This window comes from Schistocerca americana, chromosome 1 (genome assembly GCF_021461395.2).
Source record: "Schistocerca americana isolate TAMUIC-IGC-003095 chromosome 1, iqSchAmer2.1, whole genome shotgun sequence".
In the NCBI taxonomy this organism is placed as follows: domain Eukaryota; kingdom Metazoa; phylum Arthropoda; class Insecta; order Orthoptera; family Acrididae; genus Schistocerca; species Schistocerca americana.
Genome location: NC_060119.1, coordinates 1,208,882,756 through 1,208,900,789, shown reverse-complemented (window position 1 = coordinate 1,208,900,789; position 18,034 = coordinate 1,208,882,756). Strand labels below are relative to the sequence as shown.

At 43.3% G+C, this 18,034-nt stretch overlaps 1 pseudogene; it reads left to right on the top strand.

The window, feature by feature from the left end:
* The first annotated feature begins 17,166 nt into the window (after nt 1-17,166).
* Nucleotides 17,167-17,284, top strand: LOC124555218 (annotated as a pseudogene).
* Nucleotides 17,285-18,034: the final 750 nt, after the last annotated feature.

Sequence of the window (18,034 nt, the reverse complement as noted above, 5' to 3'; positions counted from 1 at the left end):
GTGTATGTGTGGGAGGGTGTGTGTGCGTGTGTATATGTGCGTGTTGTATGAGTGTGTGGTTGAAGACCCTTTGCAAAACTATGTCTAGTGCATTTTGTATATGGTATTTGTCAAAGGACTTACCTTAAATCAGTTTAATCTTTGATATCATCATTCTAAAATGCACGCTAGCCCTGACTGAAGCTTGTTCTTTCGCTTCTAGTATTCAAATCAGTACTATATCATCCGTCATTCTGTCAGTTTTTTGGCTATCTGATTCATTTAGAACTTTTGTGATGTTCTCTCACCCGTTTTAAAAACTTAATGGTTCGCTGAGACGTGACACTACTGCCTTTTCATTTAGTTTGTTGAACGCATATATCTTTCTACTGAACAATCTGTTCTACGTAGTTTTCAGAGAAGACATTTAGTAAAATTTCACAGGAAGTCTTGTCACCCCCACCACTAACAAAACTGAAGTCTTTCCAGTTGACTGCTGGATGAGTAAAGTCTCCATCGATGATTACAGCATAACTGAGTATCTTATGTACAAGCGCACTGAGGTTTTCTATGAAGTTTTCGGGTACATCAAGAGGGGGGCGGGTCTGTTAGTCAATAGAAGAATGCAATTACAATTTTATGCCCAGCGCTGACACTAAGTATTGCTCAAACAATCTCACAAGCGGCTTCAATTTATATCTCGGTGTGACAAATACACCACCTCCACTTCCCATTAGCCTGTCTTTTCGATATACACTTTCATTTTTCAGAAAAATCTCTCTGCTATTGTAGTGTAACGACGTATAGATTTGTTTATAAATGATTTTCTTTGGACATATGACCATATGCAGACTTCGTCAGTTACAACCCACTTCAAAATGATTTATATTCTTTTTAAATTGTCATAGAATGGTTCTTGAACGAAACTGCAAAACATCAGTTGAGTCGTATGCAAAGAATTACATCACTTGGGCCAATTGGTTTTCGTAAACTTTTTCGATTTAAATTTCGTTTGTTTCTCCTCAGAAATTGTATTGACACACGTTATCTTGATTTAATCGATATCAGAATCACACATTGAATAAACCTTTGAGATTCAAAGTTTCGATGAACACTGTCAAAATTCAATAATCTTGTCAAATATATTATTAATCCGTTCACATAATTCTTCATAAATAAATCCTCAGAACACGTGTTTCAACTTTAATAGCATCCACTATTTTATTAACTTCCTACACATACAGATGTGAACTTGACCGTTGACAAACTAGGACTGACTTTTAAATAAGATTTAGCTCTATATGACGTCATTGTTGTACAAAAAGAGTACAAAAAAAATTCATTTTTAATTTTTAGAAGCACGACGCAACAACTCGGTTCCAGGATCTTCTGTTGCTCCTTGGCTGTCGACCCGCGACGTATAGCGGCCAGTAATTTCCTCTCTGGTCGCGGCAGCGAAGATGCTGTCTCCGTTCGTTGCGCCGCCCTCTCCGTACATGAAACATAAAAAAATACAAAACTTTTAGATAATTCACAGCTATTACAAATATTAAGAAAAATACATAAACAAACTAAATTAACTTATATTCACCTGCAAACTGGGCTGACACTGGTGGATGGGTGAGGCTTAATTTCGTCCCACTACACTATCAATTTGAGATTTTAACCAGCTTCCTATACCTACTATTACGTGTACTTCACTGCTTTTCAGGGGTGCTTCAAACTCTGGCACTTTGTTGCCAGTGCTTCGGCAGTTACTGTAACTATTAGGATTTCAATACTCTCGCCTGTGGGTTGCGTTCTTTTTACAATGAAATGAATACCCATAGTTGCATAGAGGCGTTGATATAAGTCAACGGGGACAGTTGAAAATGTGTTCCCCAACCGCGACTCGAATCTGGGATCTTCTGCTTACATGGCAGACGCTCTATCCATCTGAGCCAACGAGGACACAGAGGATAGTGCGACTGCGGAGACTTATCTCTGGCACGCCGCCCATGAGACCCACATTCCCAACTTACTCCTTTTTACAATGACGCTTTCGGGTGCCCTACAGTTATCGTTATGTAGACTGGACAGAGAGTCGTTCAAACCAGAAAACCGCTGTGTGTACCCCACACAGTCAGCTACCGGAGTAGCAGCGTCTGACGTGTAGTACATACCCCCAATACTTTTCAGCCCCATGGGATATGTCCAGAAAGTCGCAGTTTCTTGTCACAGAACATTCTGTGCCTGTGGTTTAATCCCTCCACTCGACTCAGCACCCTGTGGACAATGCTAGTCTGCAGCCTTCTCAGCCAGTCACTGGAATGATCCAGATACGACCTCGGAGCCCAGATGACAGTTATCGCTTGTTCCAAAGTGCGCCACAGTGTGCTGTTGGTTGCACCCAGTTTCCTCAACAACCGACGGAATATCCTCTTCAACATGTTGAATGACGCCCCCAGGCATATACATTGAGCGTACCTGGTGTTCCTTCCTGTTTCCTGCTGCAGTTTCCCTGAGGGGTAGCGTCATTTGTCGTACGTGTGAACTGCTCACGATTTTTGAGTTTGCCTCCTCTTGGCTCTGGACAAAATAGGTTTCCCAACAGGTGAACTGAGTCCCGCAGTCTCAGTTTCGGTTTCAGTGGAGGACAGAATCTCGTACCTGGTGGTCGGGGGAGGACATCCTGAATCCTCACTGGTCGCTGTCTACCATGTACAGGACGCCTTACTTACCACTGATACACCACTCACAATAAGTAACGACAGATCCCATACTTCTGCAGAGGAGACAGTACTCACAGGCGAGGGTAATACTTGAGATACCTTCGACACCACAGGTACACGACTCTCGGGGATATCCCAACACAGCAATCGCAGCAGCTGCCAATCGTTAGACAGCAGTCAGGGCGAATTCCAGCTGCTTAAGAATGTCAACTAGCTCATCCCGCTAACTCATCCCGTGTTTAAGAACAGCCCCAATGGGGCTGCACTGCAGCTTGTGGAGTGTTTTATAGGACAGTAAACAGATAACGTCAAACTGAAACTGCTCATTACCTGTTAATCTGTTGAGCTAAGGACACTACTATTTCCCTTAATAACTGAACCAATTAGTACATAAAACGAGATTTCTATTACGGGGAAAACAGAACATGTGGTAAAAAGTACTGGTTTCCTAACTTTTTGAGGTTAAAGCCACTAACGAATTCGAAAACAACGTAAACCTACGAAAATGTAGATAATATACACTCCTCTTGAAAGGGAGAACTAGGTGTAACATGATATTAGTTATGAAATGTGCTACAGTATCTACATCACAAACGCCGATTTACTACGAAATTGTTCCTGTACATGACAGTGGTAATATCTGAAAATTCTCAAAAATGTACTTTTGTCCATTATATATATATATATATATATATATATATATATATATATATATATATATATATATACTGTCAATGTATAATTCACCCTAAATTTCAATATATACAATATATAGCAGCCAAATTTCAGTACACTCCTGGAAATTGAAATAAGAACACCGTGAATTCATTGTCCCAGGAAGGGGAAACTTTATTGACACATTCCTGGGGTCAGATACATCACATGATCACACTGACAGAACCACAGGCACATAGACACAGGCAACAGAGCATGCACAATGTCGGCACTAGTACAGTGTATATCCACCTTTCGCAGCAATGCAGGCTGCTATTCTCCCATGGAGACGATCGTAGAGATGCTGGATGTAGTCCTGTGGAACGGCTTGCCATGCCATTTCCACCTGGCGCCTCAGTTGGACCAGCGTTCGTGCTGGACGTGCAGACCGCGTGAGACGACGCTTCATCCAGTCCCAAACATGCTCAATGGGGGACAGATCCGGAGATCTTGCTGGCCAGGGTAGTTGACTTACACCTTCTAGAGCACGTTGGGTGGCACGGGATACATGCGGACGTGCATTGTCCTGTTGGAACAGCAAGTTCCCTTGCCGGTCTAGGAATAGTAGAACGATGGGTTCGATGATGGTTTGGATGTACCGTGCACTATTCAGTGTCCCCTCGACGATCACCAGTGGTGTACGGCCAGTGTAGGAGATCGCTCCCCACACCATGATGCCGGGTGTTGGCCCTGTGTGCCTCGGTCGTATGCAGTCCTGATTGTGGCGCTCACCTGCACGGTGCCAAACACGCATACGACCATCATTGGCACCAAGGCAGAAGCGACTCTCATCGCTGAAGACGACACGTCTCCATTCGTCCCTCCATTCACGCCTGTCGCGACATCACTGGAGGCGGGCTGCACGATGTTGGGGCGTGAGCGGAAGACGGCCTAACGGTGTGCGGGACCGTAGTCTAGCTTCATGGAGACGGTTGCGAATGGTCCTCGCCGATACCCCAGGAGCAACAGTGTCCCTAATTTGCTGGGAAGTGGCGGTGCGGTCCCCTACGGCACTGCGTAGGATCCTACGGTCTTGGCGTGCATCCGTGCGTCGCTGCGGTCCGGTCCCAGGTCGACGGGCACGTGCACCTTCCGCCGACCACTGGCGACAACATCGATGTACTGTGGAGACCTCACGCCCCACGTGTTGAGCAATTCGGCGGTACGTCCACCCGGCCTCCCGCATGCCCACTATACGCCCTCACTCAAAGTCCGTCAACTGCACATACGGTTCACGTCCACGCTGTCGCGGTATGCTACGTGTTAAAGACTGCGATGGAGCTCCGTATGCCACGGCAAACTGGCTGACACTGACGGCGGCGGTGCACAAATGCTGCGCAGCTAGCGCCATTCGACGGCCAACACCGCGGTTCCTGGTGTGTCCGCTGTGCCGTGCGTGTGATCATTGCTTGTACAGCCCTCTCGCAGTGTCCGGAGCAAGTATGGTGGGTCTGACACACCGGTGTCAATGTGTTCTTTTTTCCATTTCCAGTAGTGTATATTGAAATTTAGGGTGAAATATACTTCGATAGTAACAGTATATCACAAACGTTCATTTGTAATGTAATAAGTTATCCACAACACTAGCAATTTACGAAAAGTTTCAGGACTGTTCTTTTGAAAACGTCCCGAAATTCTGAAAAACAAACCTGTTTATCACGCAACAGTACAGTGAAATTAGGGAACGACTGTTCTCAAAAATTTCTGAAAGAGCGCAGTTTCAATTCAGGCCTACAACTGGCGACAATAGTACGAGTTTATTACCGTTCTCACAAGTGTTAGAAATTTCGAAAAGTATACAAGCGAGTATTGACACAATCAGTAAAACATGAAGCACAAACGACACGAACAGAAAAATATTAAACTCTAAAATTTCGAATCAGTACCAGAATATGGCACACCAGACCTCAAACAAAAGAAAATTTCGAATACGGATTTTATACATACATAAAAGTGCGAACTGCACGGATTTTTCACTTAGCTGATGCTACGACAATTTTTACACTGGCGTACCGAAGATGAATACTACAGCGTCAATTTATCTCAGTGTCAACTGTGAAAAGCGTGCAGCACCAATGAACACGCCTTCTCCTTGGAGCAGTTAAGAGAGCAAAAACGTTAAGATAACTCAGTGGAGCTGGATGGATTACACAGATAAAATGTTCAAAAGTGTGTGAATTCCTAACGAACCAAACTGCTGGGGTCATCAGTCCCTAGACTTACAAATTTCTTAAACTCACTTACGCTAAGAACAAACCACACACACACACACACACATGCCTAAGGAAGGACTCGAACCTCCACCGGGTGGGGCCACGCAGCCCATGAGATGGCGACTCAAACAGCACGGCTTACACAGATATTCGACTTGTAGGCACAGATATCGTAGCAAAGAAATCTCACGAGTAACAAACACGTCAAACATGGAAATCTGTAATTGACCAATATAACATACAAATTACATGCTCTGCCTAGCCATTCATGCATACACAGCATGACCTCGAATGGCTCTAGCACTTTGGGACTTAACTGCTGAGGTCATCAGTCCCCTAGAGCTTAGAACTACTTAAACCTAACTAACCTAAGGACATCACACACATCCATTCCCGAGGCGGGATTCGAACCTGCGACCTTAGTGGTCGCGCGGTTCCAGACTGTAGCGCCTAGAACCGCTCGGCCACCCCAGCCGGCAGCATGACCTCACATCTGCTTAATACAGAGAGTATGTTGACTGCTCTACTGCTACTTAAAATATTTCTCTGATCTCATATTTAACTAATTATTACATGTAAATGGAGGCTGTGAAGATATTCACACTGTAATCAACAATCCGCGTGTAAGGTGCCTTTAAGGGTGCTCTTTACCAGTCATCAACATTTCACTAACACATCCTTCTTCATCATTTGGCTTTGACGCTCTAAAAGTAGCTGTATTTGCAGATTAAATTATGGGAATTCAGGTACGTCTATTATGCAAATAAGTGTTTTACATTTTGATGTCCAAACGTGTTTCAGCACTTTCGTGACATCATCACGGTGTATACATTATTGTAGTCTTACTTTTCAGAGTTTTAGATTCTGTAAAATAATCTTTCCATTGTTTTGTTCCTTTCCACAGTTATTTCCATGTCACTTGCTCTCCTGTGCACACTGATGTGTTGTAGAAATCCGGTATATGCTTTCACTGAAGCACACTCAGACACTCGAACTTCGAAACCTCAGAAAGTGAATTTTCAGAGTTTGAACTTGTAAGTTACTTCTGTTGTAGAATATATCTCGACTGTATGAGAGTTATTTCAGGGACATGGGACGTATTAAAGAGTAACTACAAGGAAGGTCAGATGATTATTGAAACCATCAGAAGACTGCAATAGATACCTAAAATCGTGTAAATAACAGACAATTGAAGAAAAAAACAACCTTGTGTTGCAGAAATCTATTTCTAAAGTACTCGCTATGGACGCGAGGAATGCAATTGCAGTTTCCAAGACATCGTTTGCATGCCGATCTAGAATATAAGCTTGCACAAGATTACTTAAAATAGATTGCAATGGAACTAAATCTCTTGCAGTAGATGCACTGAAATGCTGAATTTAAAAGCAGAAATACGAAGTAATGTGCTTCAGCACTACAAATTGCTTCTTAACTTCGGAAATGCTACTAACTCATTATTCGACGATGCCCTTTTAGCATTCTTCCGCGTACGCTGCCAGACGAAAACTTTTAAATTCGTGCTTATATTATTTTCTTTTCGTTTCAACCTCTCCTTATTTCAAATGGGGAAGTAAATCCTATGCTGATTCTGAAGTCTGCAGTCTGCAGACGGAAGCGTTTAGCTGCACGCTATTTCTAACAAAAACCGTAGCAGCTCAAACAAAATAAATAAAAAATACGAGACTCACGGTTCAAGGAAAAGTTTATTGCATTTAAATCACGGTTGTGGAAACGTAAATAACACAACCACTGCAGCAGCGAGGGCGAGATATTCTAAACGCAACTCGAGTGACCTAGAATGCTAATCATTTGATTGCTTATTATAGCAACGAGAAATTGTCGCCAAGTTGTCTTTAGGAACTAGCAACGGCCACTAATACCGGTTTTTGTGTTTGGTTTTGGTGACAAACGTCATATCATCAGCTGTAACTTGATCAAATGTCCACATTTAACAGATTTTTCTCATGTTAGATAACATACACAAGTCTATATGCAGGGTCTTACAAAAAGGTACGGCCAAACTTTCAGGAAACATTCCTCACACACAAATAAAGAAAAGATGTCATGTAGACATGTGTCCGGAAACGCTTAATTTCCATGTTAGAGCTCATTTTAGTTTCGTCAGTATGTACTGTACTTCCTCGATTCACCGCCAGTTGGCCCAATTGAAGGAAGGTAATGTTGACGTCGGTGCTTGTGTTGACATGCGACTCATTGCTCTACAGTACTAGCATCAAGCACATCAGTACGTAGCATCAACAGGTTAGTGTTCATCACGAACGTGGTTTTGCAGTCAGTGCAATGTTTACAAATGCGGAGTTGGCAGATGCCCATTTGATGTATGGGTTAGCACGGGGCAATAGCCGTGGCGCGATACGTTTGTATCGAGACAGATTTCCAGAACGAAGGTGTCCCGACAGGAAGACGTTCGAAGCAATTGATCGGCGTCTTAGTGAGCACGGAACAGTCAGCCTATGACTCGCGACTGGGGAAGACCTAGAATGACGAGGACACCTGCAATGGACGACGCAATTCTTCGTGCAGTTGACGATAACCCTAACGTCAGCGTCAGAGAAGTTGCTGCTGTACAAGGTAACGTTGACCACGTCACTGTATGGAGAGTGCTACGGGAGAACCAGTTGTTTCCGTACCATGTACAGCGTGTGCAGGCACTATCAGCAGCTGATTGGCCTCCACGGGTACACTTCTGCGAATGGTTCATCCAACAATGTGTCAATCCTCATTTCAGTGCAAATGTTCTCTTTACGGATGAGGCTTCATTCCAACGTGATCAAATTGTAAATTTTCACAATCAACATGTGTGGGCTGACGAGAAGCCGCACGCAATTGTGCAATCACATCATCAACACAGATTTTCTGTGAACGTTTGGGCAGGCATCGTTGGTGATGTCTTGATTGGGCCCCATGTTCTTCCACCTACGCTCAATGGGGCACGTTATCATGATTTCATACGGGATACTCTACCTGTGCTGCTAGAACATGTGCCTTTACAAGTACGACACAACATGTGGTTCATACACGATGGAGCTCCTGCGCATTTCAGTCGAAGTGTTCGTACGCTTCTCAACAACAGATTCGGTGACCGATGGATTGGTAGAGGCGAACCAATTCCATGGCCTCCACGCTCTCCTGACCTCAACCCTCTTGACTTTCATTTATGGAGGCATTTGAAAGCCGTTACCAAATGTAGGGACTCTTCGTGCTCGTATTGCGGACGGCTGTGATACAATATGCCATTCTCCAGGGCTGCATCTGCGCATCAGGGATTCCATGCGACGGAGTGTGGATGCATGCATCCTCGCTAACGGAAGACATTTTGAACATTTCCTATAACAAAGTGTTTGAAGTCACGCTGGTACGGTCTGTTGCTGTGTGTTTCCATTCCATGATTAATGTGATTTGAAGAGAAGTAATAAAATGAGCTCTAACATGGAAAGTAAGCGTTTCCGGACACATGTCTACATAACATGCTTTCTTTCTTTGTGTGTGAGGAATGTTTCCTGAACGTTTGGCCGTACCTTTTGTAACACCCTGCATATACAGTAACAGTAACATAATATACAGCGGGTATTGTAATTAATGACGTAAACGCATACAGTTGAAAGTACACGATACAAGAAGCAAAAAAATTTCCGTGAACATAGGTCCGTAAAGTGGTTGTAACTATGTGGTTACCAGTCACTACTGACGTGGTTCTGGGTAAACGCCGCGTCTTGGTCGATTGTGCGGTCTTTGTTTACATTTTAAAACAAACAGAAATTATGCGAAATGAAAACAGTGGTCAGAAGAACAATGGGAGATTCTTTTAACGAATTTGAAAGCAATATTTTATCTGCATATTCTAAAAATAACCCCAAAAAATTTCGGTCGTACGCAGAATCTATGAACGCAACAAATAATTCAATACCTACTCTTGCTGACAGTACGGATAATGTAACGGATGATGATAAACAGAACGCCGAAATACAGAACCTAGCTTTCAAAAACTCGTTTTCGGTAGAAGACTGCAGCACCATTCCCACATTCATTTATCGAACAAACGCAAGGATGGCTGACAAAGTGTTTAGTGTGTCTGGGATTGTAAAACATTTAACATCCTTAGACGCCAGTATGGCATCTGGCCGAGACGGTATCCCCGTAAGATTATATGTTGACTATGCTACAAATATAGCACCATTGTTATCCATCATCTATCAGAGATCATTGGAACAGTGGAAAGTTCCACGGGACTGGAATAAGGCCAAGGTCATAGCAATCTACGAAAAGGGTAGAAAATCGGATGCACATAATTACCGGTCAATTTCATTGACATCGATTTGTTGTAGAATCATGGAACATGTTTGTGTTCAGACATAATGACCTTTCTAGACTCTAAGTAGCTCATCTGCAGAAACCAGCACGGTTTTAAGAAACAGCGGTCATGCGAGACACAGCTGGCTCTCTTTGTTCATGATACACAACAGGGCCCTAGATGTCGGCTCCCAGGTTGATGCTATATTCCTGCACTTTCGAAAGGCGTTCGACTCAGTTCCGTACTGTCACTTGCTCCAAAAAGAGCGCGCTTAAGGTACATCCGATGGCGCATGTGGTTGGATAGAAAGTTTTCTAGCAGGCAGGGAGCGGTATGTCGTCCTGAATGGGGTGACTTCAACAGAAACAAGTGTAACTTCAGGTGTGCTCCAGGGCAGCGTAATAGGTCCGCTGCTTTTTACGATTTACATAAACGATCTGGTTGATGGTATTGACAGCGGCATTAGACTGTTTGCCGATAATGCTGTAGTCTACAGGAAAGTAGTATCATACGAAAGTTGCGAACAAACCAATGAGGATTTGCAGTAAATAAATGCATGGTGTAATGACTAGCAGTTAGCTCTCAATATTAGTAAGTGTAAGCTACTGTGTATAACAAGGCGAAAATCGCCATTAATGTACGAGTACAAAATAAATGCCCAGTCTTTGGAAGCGGTAACATCCGTCAAGTATCTGGGTGTGACTATTCTAAATGATCTCAAATGGAATGATCAGATTACGCAAGTAACCGGGTAAGGCGATCTCTAGATTGCGGTCTACTGGTAAAATCCTGAAGCGATGCAGTCCTTCAACAAAGGAAATAGCTTACAATACGTTAGTTCGTCCAGTCTTAAGAGTATTGTTCGTCTGCATGGGACCCTTACCAGTTGGGTCTGATTCAAGAGACTGAGAAGGTGCAAAGAAGAGCGACAAGATTCGTGACTGGTACATTTAGCCATCGCTAGAGCGTTACAAATCTCATAGAAAGTTTGAAGTGGGACACACTTGCAGATAGACGGCGCGCTAAGCGGAAGGGGCTGCTCACTAAATTCCGAAATTCGATCTTCACCGAGGATATAGAGCATACATTATTACCACCAACTTTCAAATCTCGCAGTGATCCCAATTCAAAGATAGGGAAGTTAGAGCTCGTACTGAGGCGTTTAGATAGTCGTTTTTCCCCCGCGCGATTCGCAAGTGGAACAGGGGGGGGGGGGGGGGGGGGGGGGGGAATATGTCTTTGGCGCAAATTGTGAACTCCGCCACACACCGCTTGGTGGCTAGCGGAGTATATATGTAGATGTAGATTTAAGAATATTAAATTGAAAACAGTATGGATACGACAGTATACACTTAAAGTGCCACTCACGTCAGTGATTTATGGGGGCGTCGGTTGTGTTGTACGAGTGTTGCTGGTAACGTGGAACATTACAGTAACGAGGAGTAAGCGGACACGCGTTTCATGAATGGTAGGGCTGACGACAATACACGGGAGGGTGCGCGCTTGTACCAAGAAGCATGCCCTGCACGAAGGCACACCGAGAGACGGGAGTTTACAGGGTTGCAACAACGAGAAACTGGGAGCTTTGCACGTGCCGCCCGGAGTGGGTAGCCCTGCACGAATTACACCTGTGCCTAAAGATGTGGTTTTTCAAAAACAGACATAATGTCTTATGGGATAACAGCAATCAGTGATTTTATAATGTTACTTTAAATCCGTCTTGATTGCAAATTTTTTTATTATTCATATGACCGGTTTCGGTTCATTCAGAACCATCTTCAGATCTGATATTTAAGTTACAGGAGTAACCCGTCCAATTCAGCAACTTTCACATGCTACGTCACATAAAAAAAAAAAAAAAAAAAGATGTACATTCCCCAGTTCTCAGCTACGCTACAGCTCAATTTATTTATGAAAATACAAAGCACAGTCTGCAACAAATTTTACATATTCACATGTACCTTTGCCTTTAATCCAAATAAATACAGTTTCATTTACAGATATTTTACGTCTATTACGTGTATACAAGGAAAAGGGTGAGGGTGACATATATGATGATTTTCCAAAGTCTTTATTTGCGTTTTCACAAACATGGTATGTGCGGTAGGCTATGACGTCACGGTCGACGAAGCTTTCCAGTCCTGATACATTGGGTACACCTGTACCACCTCGTACAATTGCGACAGTTAGCCAACCATTACCATGGGAGAATGTATCATTCAGATCAATACTGAAGTTAAGTCTACATCCACAAAAGACAGCGGGTCCATCTAGTAGAGAGTGTGCAGCGACAGATTTTATGGTATTCTTCTTCTTCTCAGCAGCAGATGTTGTCATTTCGACGTCTTCAATTGTTTTATATATTGTCTGTCTTGCACGACGACGATATCTTCTGTAGGGCATCTTTTTATGTGACGTAGCATGTGAAAGTTGCTGAATTGGACGGGTTACTCCTGTAACTTAAATATCAGATCTGAAGATGGTTCTGAATGAACCGAAACCGGTCATATGAATAATAAAAAAATTTGCAATCAAGACGGATTTAAAGTAACATTATAAAGATGTGGTGTTGGAAAGAGCGGAACACTCTCCAGGAATCTCGGCAAGAAGACTTACTACACAATTTCTGAAATGAACCACAATAGCAAACAAAACATAAACATAGCCAAAGCCTTGCAGACAAACATAAATTACACGAAGCGAAATGTAGTGTGAGGAGGGCTATGCGAACGGCGTTCAACGAATTCGGAAGTAAAGTTCTATGTACTGACTTGGCAGAAAATCCTAAGAAATTTTGGTCTTATGTCAAAGCGGTAGGTGGATCAAAACAAAATGTTCAGACACTCTGTGACCAAAATAGTACTGAAAAAGAGGATGACAGACTAAAGGCCGAAATACTAAATGTCTTTTTCCAAAGCTGTTTCACAGAGGAAGACAGCACTGTAGTTCCTTCTCTAGATTGTCGCACAGATGACAAGATGGTAGATATCGAAATAGATGACAGAGGGATGGAAAAACAATTACAATCGATGAAAAGAAGAAAGGCCGCTGGACTTGATGGGATACCAGTTCGATTTTACACACAGTACGAAAAGGAACTTGCCCCCCCCCCCCCCCCCCCACTTCCAGCGGTGTACCGTAGGTCTCTAGAAGAGCGTAGCGTTCCAAAAGATTGGAAAAGGGCACAGGTCATCCCCGTTTTCAAAAAGGGACGTCGAACAGATGTGCAGAATTATAGACCTATATCTCTAACGTCGATCAGTTGTAGAATTTTGAAACACGTATTACGTTCCAGTATAATGATTTTTCTGGAGACTAGAAATCTACTCTGTAGGAATCTGCATGGGTTTCGGAAAAGACGATCGTGTGAAACCCAGCTCGCGCTATTCGTCCACGAGACTCAGAGGGCCATAGACACGAGTTCCCATGTAGATGCCGTGTTTCTTGACTTCCACAAGGCGTTTGATACAGTTCCCCACAGTAGTTTAATGAACAAAGTAAGAGCACATGGACTGTCAGACCAATTGTGTGATTGGATTGAATAGTTCCTAGATAACAGAACGCAGCATGTCATTCTCAATGGAGAGAAGTCTTCCGAAGTAAGAGTGATTTCAGGTGTGCCTCAGGTGAGTGTCGTAGGACCGTTGCTATTCACAATATATATAAATGATGTTGTGGATAACATCGGAAGTTCACTGAGGCTTTTTGCAGATGATACTGTAGTATATCGATAGGTTGTAACGATGGAAAATTGTGCTGAAATGCAGGAGCATCTGCAACGAATTGATGTATGGTGCAGGTAATGGCAACTGAATCACAATGCAGACAAGTGTAATGTGCTGCGAATACACAGAAAGAAAGATCCCTTATCATTTAGCTACAATATAGCAGGTCGGCAATTGGAAGCAGTTAATTCCATAAATTATCTGGGAGTAGGCATTAGGAGTGATTTAAAATGGAATGACCGTATAAAATTAATCGTCTGTAAAGCAGATGCCAGACTGAGATTCACTGGAAGAATCCTAAGGAAATGCAGTCCGAAAAAAAAGGAAGTAGGTTACAGTACACTTGTTCGCCCACTGCTTGAATACTGCCCACCAGTGTGGGATCCGTACCAGATGGGTTGATAGAAGAGATAGAGAAGATCCAACGGAGAGCAGCGCGCTTCGTTACAGGATCATTTAGTAATAACGAAAGCGTTACGGAGATGATAGATAAATTCCAGTGGAAGACTCTGCAGGAGAGACGCTCAGTAGCTCGGTATGGGCTTTTGTTGAAGTTTCGAGAACATACCTTCACCGAGGAGTCAAGCAGTATATTGCTCCCTCCTACGTATATCTCGCGAAGAGACCATGAGGATAAAATCAGAGAGATTAGAGCCCACACAGAGGCATACCGACAATTTTTCTTTCCAGGAACAATACGAGACTGGAATAGAAGGGAGAACCGATAGAGGTACTCAAGGTACCCTCTGCCACACACCGTCAGGTGGCTTGCGGAGTACGGATGTAGATGTAAATGAAGTGTTCGGAGAATAATGCAATGCCTTGCAGTGTACCTGTATTACATACAACGAGTTTAGTTTCCTAGTGAGACGGATTTTGGTCCTACACTAACGTTCTCTTAGTAGATGCAACAAGCTGTAGGCAACCCTACGTTTGACAATAACATTTTCTTTACAGATGAAGCAGGTCTCCAACTCACATGCTGTGCTAGAGTCTCTCCCGCCATTATGATAACTGATTCTGGTGTGTGATTCCATCCAAGTGCCTTAACTCTAGCGCTGCCCGCTACGAGCCTAACAGCGAATACAAACCACAACCTCTGTAGTAAGTTAAAATGTCCATCCAGTGATAGTGACAGGTTCACGTGCTACGGATAGCTACCGAAATCAAGCACACCATTGGTGAAAGAGGACTCATCGATATGAAGCATCCCGATGATAACAGAAAACTATTATATCCACTTCTTTGTTCCTGGATCTAGATAAAAGTACTCTCAAACCAGACGTTGAAACAGCTAACCACATTGTGCTCTGCAGTCAAATTTGCAACACTAAAGTAAAGTTCAGACATAAATATCAACCGTTAGAACACAAAGATTTACTTTATTTTCATCATGGCAACGACAACAGCAACCGTTACGAAATTGTCTCGAATGAAAAACAGCCCACAGTTGCACTAAATTAATCCCTGATCATGGTTTCTGCTGTAATAATATAGCCTTCTTCAGAAGTCCTAAAAATGATCAAAATAACATCTAGACCAGTGATACAATCTACACATAAACTTCAAAATAACGTATTAATTACATACACACTAATAAATAAAAAATGTCTTAGCCCAGTGGCTGCGTCAAGACCAATAAAATAACTTCAACAGACATAAGCCTGTTTCGAACGTAAGTAAAATTACATATGGCCCCGTATGTCCTCCGCCACTGTAGCTCTGTTATACTGTGCGCACGGCTGTCAAATGTGCTGCACCCCGCGCACCATAGGTGGCGCTCACCACAGTGAGCTACGTCGCACCGTTTATCAGGCAACTAGCCAATATGTACGAAAATAAATTAATAACACGCCTACCTATCCAAATGGCGAATCGTATACTATTAATACGAATGTCCAACAGATGAAATACTGTTGCATACGATCATTAGAGTGGTAGAACATTGACAATTTCATATAACGAAGTTTGCCGTATTACTGTTTGATGCATGATTCAGAAACGAGACTCTCACGCGCAAATATTGTGGTGTCACCGCCAGACACCACACTTGCTAGGTGGTAGCCTTTAAATCGGCCGCGGTCCGGTAGTATACGTCGGACCCGCGTGTCGCCACTGTCAGTGATTGCAGACCGAGCGCCGCCACACGGCAGGTCTAGAGAGACTTCCTAGCACTCGCCCCAGTTGTACAGCCGACTTTGCTAGCGATGGTTCACTGACAAATTACGCTCTCATTTGCCGAGACGATAGTTAGCACAGCTTTCAGCTACGTCATTTGCTACGACCTAGCAAGGCGCCATTATCATTTGCTGTTTATCTTGTGATGCATATACTGTCAGACCGATGTTCACCAATTATGGATTAAAGTTAAGTATTCCAGCAGCTACGTACTTTATTTGCTAGTCTCAATTACTTTACCTGTTCCAGACCTCACGACAGCCTGCGTGAGCTTAAACGCGTGCCTTTCGGCTACCTCCTAGTGGCTTGGCTGTCTCGCCAAGTCACAACAAATATAACTTCAGCTTGCATTATACGCTCTAATAGCTTATAGGGGTAATTCTACCAGCCGACCGTAGTCGTTGTACATACCCACATTACCAATGATTGACATTATTTCTACGACCAGGACCCTAGTGCATGAGTGCCATATGTTTGTATGGTTATCTTTTGAGATAAACTAATGTTTTAGGACAGTGCCCCAGTAGGAATTTGTCATACAGATTCATGAGCTGCTTTTATGTTGACAGATATGTTAACGTGCCCTTGATATGTTAATGTGCCCTTTGTCATCTTGTACCACGTTACCGCACTCATGCACTGGGGTGCTAATCGTAGAAATAATGTCAATCATTGGTAGTGTGGCCATGTACAACGACTACGGTCGGCTGGTGGAATTAGCCCTATAAGCTGAAGTTATATTTTCGTGTGAGTGTCTCGTTTCTGAATCATGCATCAAATAGTTATACGGCAAACTTTGTTACATGAAATTGTTAATGTTCTACCTCTCTAATGTCGTATGCAACAGTATTTCATCTGTTGGACATTCGTATTAATAGTATATGGTCCGTCATTTGCACACGTAGGCTTGGTATTAATTTATTGTCGTACATATTATCTAGTTGCCTGATAGACGGTCGACGTAGCTCACTGTGGCGAGCGCCACCTATGGTGCCCGGTATGCAGCACATTTGACAGCCGTGCGCACAGAATAACAGAGGTAGTGGCGGAGGACATACCGTGCCATATGTAATTTTACTTACGTTCGAAACAGGCTTATGTCTGTTGAAGTTATTTTATTGCTCTTGACGCAGCCGCTGGGCTAAGACTTTTTCATTTGTTACTGTGTATGTTATCACTTACCTAATTTTGAAGTTTATGGGTAGATTGTATCACTGGTCTCGATGTTATTTTGATCACTTTTTAGGACTTCTGAAGAAGACTATATTATTATAGCAGAAACGATGGTCAGGGTTTAAAATAAACTTAATTTAGTGCAACTGTGGCCAGTTTTCGCCAACGGCCTTGCCACAGTGGCAACACCGGGTTTCGTCAGATCACCGAAGTTAAGCGTTGTTGGGTTGGGCTAGCACTTGGATGGGTGACCATCCGGTATGTCGAGCGCTGTTGGCAAGCGGGGTGCACTCGGCCCTTGTGAGGCAAACTGAGATATGACGGGGAGAGCGGTGTGCTGACCACATGCCCCTCCATGTCCACATCCAGTGACGCCTGTGGCTGAGGATGATACGGTGGCCGGTCGGTACCGTTGGGCCTTCATGGCGTGTTCGGACGGAGTTAAGTTTAGTTTAGTAGTGGACTGTTTTCCATTCGAGACAATGGTTTACATTTACATCGTAAATGAAATATAGAATGAAGCTCGTCGGTTCTTAATTACAAACACTGGCACACTTGTTATCTGTCGGTTACGGGGCCGTCTGCCATGAATGGAAAACAATGGTTTGAGTAAACCGTTCGTATTTTTCCTCATACAATCCCAATATGAAACAAAAAATGGTAGGTCCCCACATAAAAATACAACGTTCACCCTGGCCACATAATAGTAGTGATTAGGAGGTTGTCAGTCGTAGCAGAGACCCAGTCACCTTTACTAATATTAACTTTTCACCTAGAATATGTTTTCCGTTCGATGCGTCGTTTTCGTGACTTTTAGTTGTCTGAAGTTAAGACAGACACCCTGTATAATGGCTGTTGTTCAATTTACCGACAACGTAAAGCAGAGGTGATCGTGCTGTGTACCTAATGACACACTGTACCACTTCGTCTGGTACTGGGGACATATGACGACGTCAGTGTTGAATCCCTCCACACACTGGTACGTCCATCTGAGGGTAACGTTTGGGGGAGATGTGAAATGGAGCGAGC